Source organism: Lactuca serriola, chromosome 5 (assembly GCF_051521515.1).
Source record: "Lactuca serriola cultivar US96UC23 chromosome 5, Lser_US96UC23_V15, whole genome shotgun sequence".
NCBI classification, from domain to species: domain Eukaryota; kingdom Viridiplantae; phylum Streptophyta; class Magnoliopsida; order Asterales; family Asteraceae; genus Lactuca; species Lactuca serriola.
In genome coordinates, this window is record NC_136412.1 from 246462271 (window position 1) to 246470931 (window position 8661).

The window sequence follows — 8661 nt, forward strand, 5'->3', positions numbered from 1 at the left end:
TATAATCTAATCTTATATAGTTAGTAATAATTATGTAATAGTTGCATTTTAACATGTATCTCCCCCCGAAAAGGTTTGGAAAATAGGGTCGTGAACTCACCTGTGAGTTATGATACTGTTGTTGTAGAGTGGAAACCAAAAGTCCGAACTTCGATAGGCGCTCGAGGGTAGTGGCTCACGGATCAAGAGAGTAAGTGGAGAGAGAGAGAGAGAGAGAGTTTAAGTAGTGTGGAAGTGAGACTACCGAAGTCTACTATTTATAGCAAGTTTTAGTGTGCATGTCGCGCCTTTGTGCATGAGCCACTAGAGGGGGTGCCACGTGTCGTCCTCTCCTCGTCCCACATCACCTCGTATCTAGGTGGATCAAGGGTCAGGTTACGCGCGGACGCGTGCGACGGTAAAAAAATAAACTTTGAATTTCCTTAACTCTCGCATACAAACTCCATTTTCAACGACTCTTATATATCTGTGTAGGTCTTGACGTACTCTACAACTTTTCTTTTGGTTGTTTTGGCTTGTTTTGACTTTCGTTTTCCGATTAGTTTTTATTACCATTATGATTTTATAAATATCATAGCTATTTTATATGGTTTCCGTTTTAAGAGTTCTTCGTCTCTCAATTCCTACTTTGGTTAGTACTATGATTGTCTTGTTGGTGATTTTTTTTAAAAGTCAACCATTTGATGGGTTTTACATGCAATATCGCAGATAAATCCTTATACACTTAAAGGTACATGCAACCTGTTAGATCTAGTCATAAAACTATTGAAGTAACATTCTATTGAACAACAAGAACCCTATAAACCTAGGTAATTTTGAAATTCATAGAAGATTACATACCTTTTGATTGTTGTAGTAAACAATCAAACAATCCTTCTTGAAAACTCTTGGAAGCTAGCACTAGAAATCTCGTGCCTCTAATAGTTTACACTGAAACCTTATCAACTAGGAAACTTGAAGAGAGGAGAGGGAAGAGACAAAATTTTGGCTAGCTTCTTAGCTTATAGGTTGGCCAAAATTTAGAGGGTGAAGGACCCTATTTATAGCTGGCCAAGAAACCCTAGATAACACTTACTTGATTAAAATAATAATATCTTAAATCAGGTAATTATCCGGTTTCTTAATTATCCCAAGGCATATTATAGAAGCTTTATTTGACTCCTTAAAATCGTCCATCACTAGGAAGGTTCTGGAATTCCTTCTGCTCAACTATTGAACAATTATAGCTTAGATCCTTGCACTATTAATTAATTCAAGTAATCCCAAAATTAATTCTAATTAATTTCTGATCAATTCTTAATTAAATAATACTATTCCTAATAATATATTATTCTCATAATATATTAATAAATCATTTATTTCTATTTATTAATCATATAATAAATTAATAAATCAGTCTCTCTCTCTAAAAGTTATCATATTCAATTACCAGGTTTGAGGGCAACCAAAAGAACTTTTTTAATAATTCAAGTATATACCAATTTAGTTATTGGCTTAGACACCTAATCCAACACCATTCTCCTTGTAGTTTTCGTCGTTGCAAATTCTTACGTACGGTGGATATTGATTTACTATAAAATCATATCTCACCCATACTGAGTCGGATTTTTGCGAAATTTATATTTGCGGGATCGCGGTAGCTTATATAATCTAAAAATGATCACCTGCTCTCAAAGTGAAGCGACTTTTTGTGCACTTCTTTTTGAGCCTAAAGGTTGAGGTAATTAGGGATGTATATTTGAATATATTGAAATATCTTAGATGATTACAAGATTGTCCTTATTACATATTCATGTTTTATCGTTGATACTAACGACAATCGATGACATATTTTCTAGGTTGTTACATCCTCCCCTCACTAAAGGAAATTTCGTCTAGAAATTTAACTTGTAGTTGGGGTGTTTTCAAACAAGTGGTGATACTTGCTTCTCATTTGATCTTCGCGTTCCCATGTGTACTCTGGTACTCGCTTAGAGTTCCAACATACATTGACTATAGGAATGTGGCTCTGTTTATATTTCTTAACTTCGCAATCCATGATCTCGATCGGCTCTTCGATGAAGTTAAGTTTTGTATCAATCTGGATTTCGTCGAGAGGTACAACTAACATGTCCTTTGAGAGACATTTCTTAAGGTTTGATACATGGAAAAAATTGTGTACACTGCTTGGCTCTTGGGGCAACACGAGTCGGTAGGCTACCAAGCCTATTTTAGCAAGGATCCCAAAATATCCTATGTATCTTAGGTTGAGTTTTCCCTGTTTTCCAAATCTTATAACTGCTTTCCAAGGAGATACTCTTAGCATGACTTTTTCTCCAACTTGAAATTCAAGTGGTTTCCATTGAAAGTCAGTGTATTTCTTTTGATGATCATGAGTCGTTCTCAATTGTTCTTTGATTTGCAAGATCTTCTCGGTGGTTCTGTGAATAATTTCTAGCCTAGTTAGCAAAGTGTTCCCTGCATGTCTCTTTGCTAGTTGAGTATCACCAACTTCTACCCAACATATTAGTGACAACACTTGCTGGCACAATGTGCTTCAAAAGGTGCAACCTTTATGCTTGTGTGATAGCTATTTCTATAAGAGAATTCAACCAAAGGTAGGTGAGTATCTCAAGCATCTCCAAAGTCTATCAATACATGTTATGAACATATCCTCAAGCATTTGTATGGTCCTTTTGTTGGGTTTTGAGCATTCTAACACTTCTAAGGTGTTCATGCAACCCTAAATAACTTGGATCTACGTTTTCACTAATTATATATGCAAAGGTGTTTCCAAGGTATTAAGCCTATAACTAGCATACAAAGATGTAAACTACACAATATACTAGTTAGTGTAACATACCTTTTTCATATGGCTGGAAGTCTTGATGCATTTGGCCTTAAGATCTTAGCCCTAATAGTGTGGAAGCCTCAAGTGGAATCACAACAAATCAATGACAAAGTTAGGACTTGAGAGAGAGTCTCCATGCACTCTAAAACCTTCATGAACTCCAAGATATGCACCCACACACTAGGGTTGGCAGTTTTTAGGTCATCATATATGTATTTATATGTGTTGAATTCTAAGAGTCATGGGTAAAACCCAAAACCATACCCATGGGTTTTATGATCCATGGTTCATGTGGCCCAACTCTTTATGTATCCATACATAAACTTGGTCCAACATGGATCATAAGCCCAACACATATAAATATAACTAATTAACATAATTAGTCCCCATATATTTAATTAGTCTCTTTTTGATCACTAAATCAATTCCAAATTAATTCTTGATCAATACTAATTAAAACCATATGATTTCATATTAATATATTAGTACTTATAATATATTAATAAATCATATATAACCTTCTCTCAAGAGTCCATCCTAACAAATTGTCCTAATGATATGCAACACAAATGGACCATGCTACTCTCGGGTCAAGTACATACCAATAATAGTTATGGGCTTAGACATCTAATCCAACAATCTCCCACTTGGATAAGTCTAAAACTATTTTTGTTGTTGTCAACTTTAGCTTGCAAATGGGCAATCATCAAATGATGCGGGAAAGGGGCGAGGTGATCAAGGGTCCATTAGATATGGGTACACCCTAGTTAAAGGGAAGGCTAATCATCCAATGGAAGATTATCATGTTACCAAATTTGTCCCTTATCAAGGGCGTGAACTTGGACTCTTTGCTATTTACGACGAAAATCTTGGGGATAGTGTGCCCTCGTATCTTCAAAAGCATTTATTCTCCAATATCTTGAAGGAGGTGAGGTGTTACAATTGTCCTTTGACTTAAAATCAACAACTTGGATGAAAATGTTTCCCTTTATATGATCACTTTATAACAAGATAAGGGCAATTTTATAAAAAGTTAGGACTTGATGGGAAAACCACAAAAAGGAACACACTTATAAATAGTTTATCGGATTAAGTCTTGTCCCCATTAATTCTTTGACTTTTTTTTATGTGGAACCTAGAATCAGATGCATGGAAAAATAAAAGGGAAATGGATAAATATTGATTGTTGACGAATGTGTAGTACATATGTCCCTCATGTTGATTCCTTTTTTGTTCGTATGCATCATATTCTTGTGTAATATACATACGTAATCTTCTTTTTGACCTTGAAAAAAAAGAAATAAAGAATTAAGAATCTACATATGTCCGCATTTTGGCTATATTATACGTCATATTTTCAGCACCAATCACCTTTGCATTTTATAAAGTATACTTTTATAAAGTATACTTTTTCACACGTCACAATTATTTCATGAAATTTTGTTTATCCACTGCTAAAATTACCTATTTTCCTATCCTAAATTGTTATAAAGAACATAACAGTTTGTAGTGTGTTTGGCATGCATTCAACTGAGACTAATGTCAATGAGACATGAACTTGGTATCGATCTCTCGTTTGTGCAAAAGACATGAATACCCTCATTATTTAAAGTTTGTCCAGTCCATCCAACGTCTTTTTGAAAACTGATTTGACTGTAGTGTATGATGATGTTTTATGTTTATTGCAGGGTGAGTTTTGGACTGATCCAAACATGTCAATTTCAAAAGCATATGAAAGAACTGACCAAGCCATTCTTTCCCATAATCCTGACCTTTGAAGAGGTGGGTCCACTGCAGTCACTGCAATTCTCATCAATGGTCGTAAGTTATGGGTAGCAAATGTTGGTGATTCTCGGGCAGTTCTTTCCAACAAAGGGCAGGCAATTCAAATGAGCATTGATCATGAGCTCAATACTGAGAGGGGCAGTATTGAAAATAGAGGAGGTTTTGTCTCAAACATGCCAGGTGAGTGATACTTCTACACCTTTTCTATGAATGCCCTCATCATCAAAGGCCATTTACAACTTCATATATAAGGAAATGTGATTTTCTTTTTGAGGAGATACAAATATAATACAGTAAATGATGAAGATTTTGTTATTAGGAGATGTAGCAAGAGTGAATGGACAGCTTGTGGTTTCCCATGCTTTTGGAGACAAGAATCTCAAAAATCATTTGCGCTCTGATCCCGACATAACAAATGCAGATATTAATGCAGATAACAAGATTCTCATTCTTGCAAGTGATGGTCTATGGAAGGTAAGAACATAAGTATTTACTCATTCTTTCTGTATTCACTCATTCTTTCTGCATTATTTAAGTAAAAAAGAAACACACTGACTTTTTTGTTTGATTGGTGTTGATACAGGTTATGAGCAACCAAGAGGCAGTGGATGTAGCGATAAAGATCTGGGACCCACAAAAGGCAGCGAAGCAACTAGATGTTGAAGCACTAAATCGAGAAAGTAAAGATGATATATCCTGCATTGTTGTTCGGTTTAAGTGATGAAAGAAACTCTATATAAAGAATCTGCATGGATTTAGGAATGAGTATGTGCAGTATAAGATAAGAAGATGTAAATTATTGAGGGTTTATGGTTTGCAGGATTTGCAAAGGAAAAATTTACATAGTTCATTGCCATCGTAAGTATGGTTTTTTTTTCTTAAAATGTTTATGGATATGGAAGTGTTGTTGCTAGTGATTGTGGGTTTGTTGATTTTTCGTTTCTTGAATGTGTAGATTTATATATTTACTTTTGTTTTTTGGTAAGTTTTGATGGCAAAATCTGGAGGAATAATCGTTGTTGGTTGGCCATTTTGTTTCTTGTAATCAGTGTCAATAGGGATATCGGACTTATCGAGGGTGTGTGAATAGACGAATTGCAAAAGTTTTATCCCTTTCTTGTGTATTTCATTCTTATATTTCTTTTTTTAGTTCACAGAGATCACATTTTTAATTATTTGTTTATTGTCTAAAAACGTATCAAACATAATAACTTTTTTGGTCATTAGACATTAATATCGATGTATTGATCATTCCCAAAGTAGGATACAATACATGGGCTAGGGCTTAAGTACAAAAACACAGTAAATCTATACCACCCCACACATAGGCTAGGGCTTAAGTACAAATACACAACGAACCTATACCCCCGAATTTGAGCAGGAGGTCAATGAACACTTTGTAAATATGGAAGATTGTATACACCCTTTAGTAAAAATGTTGGCATCCAGATGGCGTTAAGGGATGTGGAGAATTCGGATGTGAACGATGACAACTTCGTCTCTTACAGATCATACATACTTATAAAGCTAGCATTTTTTCTAGAATCTCAAGCATTTGAAACCTCATTTTTTAACTTTCTCAAACCACATTCATTTGAAACCCCCTTTTTTAACTAATGCAACTCAAAAGTTTTCTTAATTATGATTTAACACTCAAAAGTTTTTATAACTTATATTATGTTTAATTAGCATTTAGTGAAAAGTTTACTATAAAAAGGCCAATCTTTTGTGTCTTTTGTGTTATATAAAATCTTACATGTAAGAAGGATTTGAAGATATTGTGATTCAAAAGTTTTCATATAGTTGAAGCATTCACGATCCAAATATGATGATTTGAAGAAATGAGTTATGTTGCATCGATGGTAATTATAATATGATTTTTTTCTTTCAACCAAAACAAATGAAGCTTTTCAATTCTTTCTTTATATTCAGTTTCTCATTTAATCTTTATATGTGATTTGTGTGTATTACTCAATCTTGAATGTGACTCTCCAAACATCAATGTTTTGTTTGAAATATCTTTCTGCTTCTTCTTTTTCAAGAAAAATATTTTGATTGCAGGTTAGTGAAGAATTGCCATCAAGTTTCTATTGTTGAATGGTGTTAAATGAAGAAAGAAAATTCATAAAATGGATATAGGTTTTTTTTGTTTGAGCAAAGTTGACGAATGTTAGTTTTTTCTTTTGATTTAAATGTATATGCATGTAACATCTTTATTTATATATTCAATCATCCAATGCTCTTATTTATTTGATTGTAGTTTTTCTATTTTGATTATGTTTATTTTCTTTTCTTTTTTGTTGGGTTATCCTACACAACATATTTAAAAGACAATATTTAAAAGATAACATAATTTTGAACATTTGATATGTAATTATGATAGACTTATCATGATATGTTCTTCATATGAAAGTAATATGAAGAGTTAATATAAATGTTATAATAGATGTTTTAGTGTTTCTATATTATTAAAAGTTATAGTGTTTATTTTTCATATTTTTTATTATTCATTGTATATATATCTTTTTTAACATAAATGTTATAATATATGTTTTTCTATGTTTATGTTACTAAAGATTGCAGTTCATATTTTTGTTCATACGTTTTGTTACCCGTTATATTATCATTCATTTGATATATAATTTACAGAATTTTAAACGGTTTATAAAATTATCAAATAATTGTATATATCACAATGACTTAAAAATTAAACTATAATGTTTAATAAAACTAATATGTTAACTATATGTTTGCTTTACTACTAACATTTTGTTTCAAAGTAGAAATACTAAATAATAATTTGGTAAAAGTTATTATTTTAACTATATAATTCTATTCTCGCGCAACGGGCGGGGATTCGTCTAGTTGAATATCAAGGTTGTTGTTGAATTGGATTCGCCGACATATAGATAGCCTAACGTTGTCATTGTAGACAACAATGATGGTGCAAAGAGGCATGCAGAGTTCATGGAGCATGTTACTGATCCAAAAAACATATACCAAACTATAGTAGTTTTTATGACTTTATAATGAATTTACCCCTTATATAGAGATGATGCTTGGAAGAAGGATGTGCAAGTGAGTAACTTAGTGGGTACACCTCATCTCTTCAACTTTGAAGTAAAAAATGGTATGGACAATGGTTTTGTTAATATAAAAACCATTTTTTGTACATGTAGGAAATGGAAAAGTTATGGTATACCTTGTGGTCATGCAATAACGACAGTATAATCAATCATGATTTACGAACAATGATAATTTATTTCATATATCAAGTTGCGTATCGGATGGGAATAATGCATCATATGCCGACTATATCTACATGAGAAACACCCAATGAAATGATAGTCGTGCTACCCCTCTAATGCATTAACGTCTATTAATATGTTCGGTTTATGTTTCTGTAATCAAATATTTTTATTTGGATTTCACCAAGTCAAGACTATATGTAATTGAGTTTAATGTTTATGTTATCGTATTTCAAACGTCATACCAAACATTTTTAGAATACATAATGATACAAATAAGTATTGAAATAATTTCAATATATATATATATATATATATATATATATATATATATATATATATATATATATATATAGTTTATTTGAAGATGATATTTGAAATTGTGAAGAAGATTGTTATATTTGTTCATATATTAACCAATTTCCTAATTTCGGATCAAATCGTCATAATGAACTAGCACCGGTTAAGATACTTAATTAAATATTCGAAAAGAAGACGGTCGATGAAGAAGACAACCAGAAGGCTCATAAAAGAGTCAAATACTTAATGGACGTGTAAAAATTTTCTTAGTAGAGCTCAAAGAAAAGTTGTAATGGATAATAGATACAAAAAAAAAAGTGTCAAAAAAAAAAAAAACGGATCGGTGGTGTGTATGCAGAAACTAGCAAACTTATAATAGAACGAGACCTTTTTGAAGATGTAATTAGAATTAGATGACGTTTTATTGATCGCGAAAAAATAATATAGAGGCATGCGAGAGAATTTAGGTTTGAAATCAATTTAGTGAGAGTTTTATTG

General features: G+C 32.4%; 1 pseudogene; it reads left to right on the plus strand.

Annotated features, from left to right (window-relative positions):
• The first annotated feature begins 2851 nt into the window (after nt 1-2851).
• On the plus strand, nt 2852-5474 carry LOC145050341 (putative protein phosphatase 2C 9; annotated as a pseudogene).
• The last annotated feature ends 3187 nt before the right edge of the window (nt 5475-8661 follow it).